General features: G+C 39.2%; 1 long non-coding RNA gene across 1 annotated transcript; it reads right to left on the reverse strand.

Annotated features, from left to right (window-relative positions):
• Positions 1-237: 237 nt before the first annotated feature.
• Positions 238-2,710, reverse strand: LOC131445852 (uncharacterized). The gene is made up of 3 exons (XR_009233854.1): positions 2,281-2,710; positions 785-858; positions 238-325 (listed from the first exon to the last, which is right to left on the reverse strand). It is a non-coding gene; the product is annotated as an uncharacterized LOC131445852 (long non-coding RNA).
• Positions 2,711-7,525: the final 4,815 nt, after the last annotated feature.

A 7,525-nucleotide genomic window follows, 5' to 3' on the forward strand; every position in this document is an offset into this window, starting at 1 on the left:
GTCACCTCATTCTTTCAAATCACTCGCTCAGCAGTTCCAACAAAAATATAACCAAGAAGGACCAGATTTACAGACCACCCAATAAAGTGGACAGGAACATACAAAACCAACCTGTGGCTAATGCTCCATGTACAACCCTGAGCTATTTGACAGATGGAAAGCAGGAGAATAGAAAGAACGTGGCCATGTTGGACAAAGCAGAGAGATGTAGGCACAGCGGCCAAGAAAGAGTGGGGACACAGCGGCCAAGAAAGAGTGGGGACACAGCGGCCACCCAGAATTAAATCATGACGCCTACTATTTGACGATCTTCATGAAGATCAATCTGGGGGGAAAAAACAAACAAAAATGTTTGAGTCCAGTCTCCAGCCTTCACAATGTTCAAGTTCATACCGTTACAGGTGTAAAATATCTAGGTAAGGTGTTCTACAATGGGTTTGTATGAGGTACAGACATGGTTCACCCAGGCTGAGATATAAAGACTCACTTTCAGTGTAAACATTGCTGCCAGCACAAATTCTATTCCAACAGTGAAATAAAGAAATTAACATAATCACAAGTGATGTAGAATAAAGTTGATTAAGATTTAAGGCATGCCTTTAAGTTCAAGTATAGAAATGTCAGTACTTCATACAGCCACACTCTTTAAAAACACAAAAAAACTTATATTATACATGTGTGATTAAATTAATATGATATATTGCCATCAGTAAATAATACATTATTAAAATTAGACATAAAATTTTCAATGATGTAGTAAATTATCTCTACAGGTATCACTCACCTTTTTTTGACAGCCTCAGGCTTTTGTATATGGCGGGTCCGACCAGGTCTCCGTGAGCAGGAAGCAGGTTGTTCCTTTAAAAAAATAAAAAGGTTGTATTTTAATGAATACATTAAATGTTTAGAATTATAAAAGACATGTATAACTCTGAATCTGTTTTTAAACATTTAACGTAACAATAAACAAATAAGTCTTTCCAGTGAAAAATAGTAGTAATAGTAATGACCATGAGTGGAACAGAGTTAACATAGCACAGCAGCCATTTTAATTTGTTTTTAGTCTTGCTTTGTCTATTTTGATAATGGATTGGTTTAAGTGTTTGAGTTTCAGATTTTCTTTATTTTGTTAAATGTTTAATGAAAATAGAAATTAGTTGCAGCCCCCATTTAAACCAATGATTTAACTGCTGTAACCAGACAAAACGGCTGCCAATTCAGATTAAGCCAAAATTTAGCTAAATTATTATTATTTTTATGTTATATTATATAAATTAAGCTTAAAATTAGTGATGTGACGTTCCGTTTCGAGGCTTCGAAGCGTGTGCCGAGTAGGGGAGGGGGCGTTTCCGCGATGCGCGTATCGAGGCTTGCTTCATTTAGGGGAGGAGCCAAAAATGATGACGTCCGAAGCCTCGCTGCCCGGCTGTACCACGTGATTGCTTCATGAAGTGGTTCAGATTTAGCGCGAGGTTTTACGGCTATATAGACCCCTATATAGGCTCCATTCAAAATGTGGGTTTTTGAAGGAGAGTTGCGGTCAGTTGAGAGTTTGGATAGAGTTTGGATAGTTTGGAGAGTTTGGATACTAGAGTTTGGATAGCGTTTATATAGTTTGGAGAGTTTAGGGAGAGAGAGAGAGATTTAGGAGAGGGAGGAGAGTAGGATAGGTGATATAGGATGGAGCCAGCGAGGCTCATCATTGTCCAAGTTACACAAGCATAATCTGTGCCCTTTTCCTAGTTCCACAAGCACTTTCACTGTCCTCTGCCTGATTACGCCCATGCCATTTTCAGAAAAACATTGCACAACCTGCCATATTATGATATTCCCATTTTGGGAAGATTTACACACACAGAATACATTCAAAAAATGTATTAAACACATATGTACAGAAATTATTTGGTCATACATTTTTTGTAATTCATAGTCATTTCTAACAGACACAAAAATTAAATTCATCACACATTATGTGGTTCAGATACAGCTGCCTGTGATTATACACTTGGCCAGTAGGTGGTTTCGTGTGCACATGAAGCTTCGAGAAATGAACCCTTTCTCGAAACAATTGGCTCAAGTGGTTCAATGCCTCATGAGGCTTCATCTCACCATCACTACTTAAAATGAAGCACAGCTCAAGCGAAAGCTGAAATTGAGTAAACAACTAAGGCAGAATTAAAAATGAAGGCCGAATTGAGCAGACAATGAGCAGGGCTAAGTTTGAGCATATAATTCAGCAAACAGAGTCACCATTAAGCTAACTTGACAAAAGTTACTCACCATTCTGGACGGGCCACCAATCTGGACCAGGTCGAACACGCCACCCTGGAGCGCCTTGCTGCGTTTTTATACAGGAGCACCTTTTCGGCGTCTGACGTCACGCGGCGGTAGTTTTCTTTTTTTCTCTCTTCTTTTTTTAAAGTTCCCTCGTTCTTTGTTGAGGTTTTATGCCGGTTGGTGCATTACCGACACAAGTTCCCTCCTCCCGGAACAGTTTCAGTAGTTAAGCAGCGATACTTTTTTTCGCGGCTTTTTTTTTTTCGTTCCACGGCTCGTGCAGCTTCTCTTCAAAGTAACATCACGGAACTTTTGTCTGGAGGAAGCTTAAATAAGAAGAGGAGGAGGAAGCAATCAGTGGTCATCAGCTAATTGAAAACCACCTGCGTGAAGACAAGCAGACGTGTGGTGTCTTCTTTCCTGAGGTTTTATGGCGGTTGGCAAACAACGATTTGGTGCACTACCGCCACCATCTGGTATGGAGTGTGAATCGAAACGTGAATCAAACTGAACTATTACTTAATAAGTAAAAATAATAAAATAAATAATAATTATATATATATATATATATATATATATATATATATATATATATATATATCTAATATATATGTATATATATGGACAGGTTAACCCTAACCCTATATATACATACTACATACTACAAAACACAAAAAAACAACAACCTATGCATACATATGCATACACCTATTCATAGACACACACACACACACACAAAGAATAAACACGTGGCCTCTTTGGTTTTCTTGTTTGTCGTTTTTAGAGCTGATAAATCCAAGTCACTGGTCCATTTTGTTTGCTGTCAGTTCCGACCCCTTCACGTCGTCACATGACCTTAAACTCCAAGCACAGGTGTGATAGAGGTTAATAAACTCTATATAGTTTATAGTGTCTCACTAAGTTGACAAATTAGTTTTTTACTGTCCCCTTTTGTCACATAATATGCAGTAAATGTCTCAGCTGTGGCAGCAGCGAGGCAAATCTTTTTTTGCAGGTGAAATCGTGATTAGGAGAAGTGTTATCTAATGGCATGAAATACTCACTTGTATTAAACGCTCCCATACACCTGTCTGCATGGATTACTGCAGATTTCCGGTAGATAGACGGTCGCACGGCAATTCACAGGAGTGAGAAAATATAAATATATAAATTCTGTCCTTAGTGACAATGGAGGCTGTGACAGAGCTTTACTGAGACATTAAATAATCATGTCTGTCGGGTCTTTACATTGCAGTTCGTAAGGCCCCGGGAAAATACTCAGATTACCGAATAAATAAATGAACAATGCAGCTATGCATGCAACAGTTTTAAGTGCCTATAAACAGCCGGAGCAATGTTGAAGTCTGACTCAACATGTACATATTTTATCAGACCAATGTTGAAGTCTGAAACCTGACGTGATGACGGCACATCAGGCGTCACTGCAGTCATTCATCAAGACAACTAAACACTACGCTTCCCTCACCTCACAGTCTTGTGTGCGTTATTCCTTCTTAGTTTTGACACTTTTTGATGAATTCACACCATGTTCTCTTCCTCTTCCTGTTCTATATTGCCATGGTATTGTTTTATGCATACCAAGACCTCCGTGACCCGGCTCTGTTGCTGTGCCGCAGAATATCACTGTATTATGTGACCGTGGTTTGAAAACCAAATACAATGCAGTGTAAATTATCACCAACAACCATCAGCACCAGGGCTTCTTGCTGTTGTATTAGAGTATATCGTTTTCTCCTCAAATTGACATAGGTGTGCATGAGTGTGTGACAGACTAAACACACAACTGGTGTGAACAGAATAAAAAAAAATAAACCGTACAGCATTTGCTTTTAGCCACCAGAGGGCGGCATGTCGATGTCCATACACTCTGGAGCTCATGCCCTGTGCTCTCACATATACACTTTATTTATGATATTGTGCGCAAACATGTCTTAAAGGTTAAATGACTGAAATGTGAACTTAATTGCTTATTTTTTGTAATGAGGCCTTAATCATATGATTGTTTTTATTTCACTATTTTAGTACTTTATTATTTTTAAAGTCTTTTTGTGTAAATGAGTTTCAGGAGAACATGGAGTGTCTACTCTTTGAGAACAAACTTTAAAGGAATACTTCACCGATTTACATTTAGCTTTGTTTAACTAGAATAGGGGTAGTGTTTTTGAAGTGCGGAATTAGCATTGCAGTTTCAAGGCTTGGACCAAGTGTACGTAACAAAAAAAAGAATGAAGATATTTCTCGACTCAGGGGAAACTGAGGTTGGGAAGCACAGTTTTTCAAAAATACTATCCCTATTCTAGTAATACAAAGCTAAATGCAAATCAGTGAAGTATTCCTTTAACCATACGATTGTTATTTCACTATTTTTGTACTTCAGTATTATCTTCTTATCTCTGTTACCTCTATAGTCTTCTTGCGTAACTGAGTTTCAGGAGGACATGGAGTGTTTGTCTACTATCTCTACAAACAAACTTTAAATAATGTGTTTGATTGACAGGAAATTACTGGCATTAAGACGGAAAAGAAGAAGCTAAGAAATACGGTAATGCCCTGTTTAACACGCTGTTCAGGTGAAGGATGACGAGATAAAATGGCAAAAAGACATATCAGAAAATTAAATATTACCAAATGTGAACATAACAAATCAGAGGATAACATACAGTAAAGAAAAATCATGGCCGACAGTGAGTGCGTTCAAAGGCCTCAGAGGTCAGTGATGTCGTGTGTTATTGACACTTCTATAATGTAAAGCATCTTCACTGCTGCATGTCCTCCGACCAAACGTGGACCAGTGTAATTGTGTGTGATCACTGATACAGATGAGGGCGCACACAGATATGCGCGGCGCTGCAGCGAGAGATTATGCTCTCACGTTGCATGTGGAGTTTTGTTCTATTTAAAATATTCAAATAATAAATTTAGTAAGCTTGCCTCATTGCTTGGGACGACCAGAATGCATTCCAATACTGTTAAGCCACACTGACCTGAACCTCTCCTGGCAACCTTGAACAGGACCCCAAAGGTTATGGACCCGTTTCAAATTAAGGACATAGTTATGCACCCACATGCATGGCCACTTATGCATTTGAAGTTTGTGTCTGACCACAATTATGGTTTCATTTCAGCAGCAGAGGAATGTCACTGGGTTCTCTCATCTCCACTCCTCATGGTTTCCTGGTTGTATGGCAGAGGTTCAGAGTTCATAAATATTACAGATATACTATCACCGGACTGGCGATAAGAGTCGTCCATGTCAGGATACAGGGATGGTTGTATGCGGTGCTGCACCACCACCTAGTGGATGGTGAGGCACAGCACCTCTTGCAGATGTACAGTACCACCACTGCATTGGTGTAGTAGTTGTAGGTGGTCCGAGGTGGGCCTCTCCAGTTGTAAATACTGTTCTGACACGTGTGTGACCACTCCAGTGTCGATGACCTCTCACCCGTGAAAGCTTAGCTTTACCACCTGGGGGTGGACTGTTCTTGATCCTGCAGCACCTCCAGCAGCCTGGAGCACAGCTCCTTTACTCCTGCTGTAAAGGAACTCCACTTCTTCATGTGCACACAAACACACAAACACAAATACACATGTGTGTATGCGTGTGTCCAGGGTCATTTTTTAGAAAAACAACTCCATTCCAAAGAGAGTTGAGACCAAGTTACTCATTTCTGAGCTCATCATTGTAAGTGTTACTTTTGCACACTTCCTGTTACAGAGTTTGTTTACCTTATGAATACCTCAGTAAAAACAGTAAGTATTAAAAGCTGCAGTGCGTAATTTCTGTTCATTATTAGTTGTTATTCTCCCTCTGTTGTGCCTGTGTAAACAGAAATGATGTGACATTAGTTGCATGCTGCATTCTTTATCTGAAAACAGGCTCTGTCAAGCAATACTGTCAAGATCTGACTGAGGGAGTTTGTTTGTATGTAGGGGCGGGTGAGGGTAAGAATTATTTATCCCCTCAAACCACTGAACGACCGGGTTTTCTGAGCAGCAGAATTCAGCAGTATTTCATTTGCCCGTCTCACTTAACTAGCACAATGTTGCCTCAGTCTGTCTTGGCATAAATCAAATCACTTGCTGTGTGCAGTGCAGGAATGTCTCCGGGCGACATGAGGTCTAAACACTGATGAGAAACACACAGTACCTTTACATGCAGAGTTTAATCGAGCTGTGGCCTTAGTCTGACTAAGAGAGGCTTTTTTTTTTTCTTTTTTTTTCACAATGTCTTTATTGGTTTTAAGCATAGTCAGATATGCAGTTTAACAAATGAAGTACATATTTTAATACAATATAAAGAAAAGAACAAACGCCTAATGTACAACTCCTGGGGTTTACCACCATACTTCTTCATGCATATATCTTAACCTGAGTCTTCCTCCTGTAGAAGCACTCCAATGTCTCTATGAGTCATGAAATCTTTTAACGGTCTCCATATTCTCTCATAGACATCCTACTTATTTTTCACAATGTATGTTCTCCTCTCCATTGACATACATTGTGCCATAATATTAATCCAAGCACGTAGGGGCCGAAGTTTTCTTCCAATTGAGAGCTATTAATCATTTCGCCTGTCTATGAGAGGCAATTTGACAACTTGAGGAGTCCGAGTATACAAACAGAGGTGAAAATCCATCTATTTATACGTCTGACTCCGCCTCCATAGATGGCGCTGTATCTCTATAAAGCAGGTGTGTTGAATCAGTTTCATTTATGTCACAGAAAAACAAACTGTGAACAGCGGTTGATGGTGATGTGCTGTGGTTCTGCATGTTTTGTACCTGTTGTACATGTTAATCATGAGTGGGTCTTTTCTCATTGTGTTGTTTTTCTTTTCCAGAAACAGTACTGCAGTAATCTGACGTTAACTCACATCGTCCAGGTATGTTAGTCCGACTAAGACTAGCTCCAGTTCAGTTGGATTATTGTATTTACATAACATTGAGAAAACTGAATTATTGTATTAGTCCGATTTGACTTTTTAATTGTGAGTATTTGATCTATTTTCTTTGCTTTTTACTCTTTAATTACCTTGGATGTATCTCAACTGTGTTGTAAATAGACTCTGGCTTTAGATGGTATGGCGAAAGTGTGTAAAGAAAGGAGATGAAAAAGGCAGTAATACAACATTAAGTTTTCCAGTTGCTTTAAAACACCAAAGAGGAAGCACATGACTCTGACCTAAGTTACTTCTTATTTTGCACATGAGCTCTGTTGCAACCAC

Source organism: Solea solea, chromosome 19, assembly GCF_958295425.1.
Source record: "Solea solea chromosome 19, fSolSol10.1, whole genome shotgun sequence".
NCBI lineage: Eukaryota > Metazoa > Chordata > Actinopteri > Pleuronectiformes > Soleidae > Solea > Solea solea.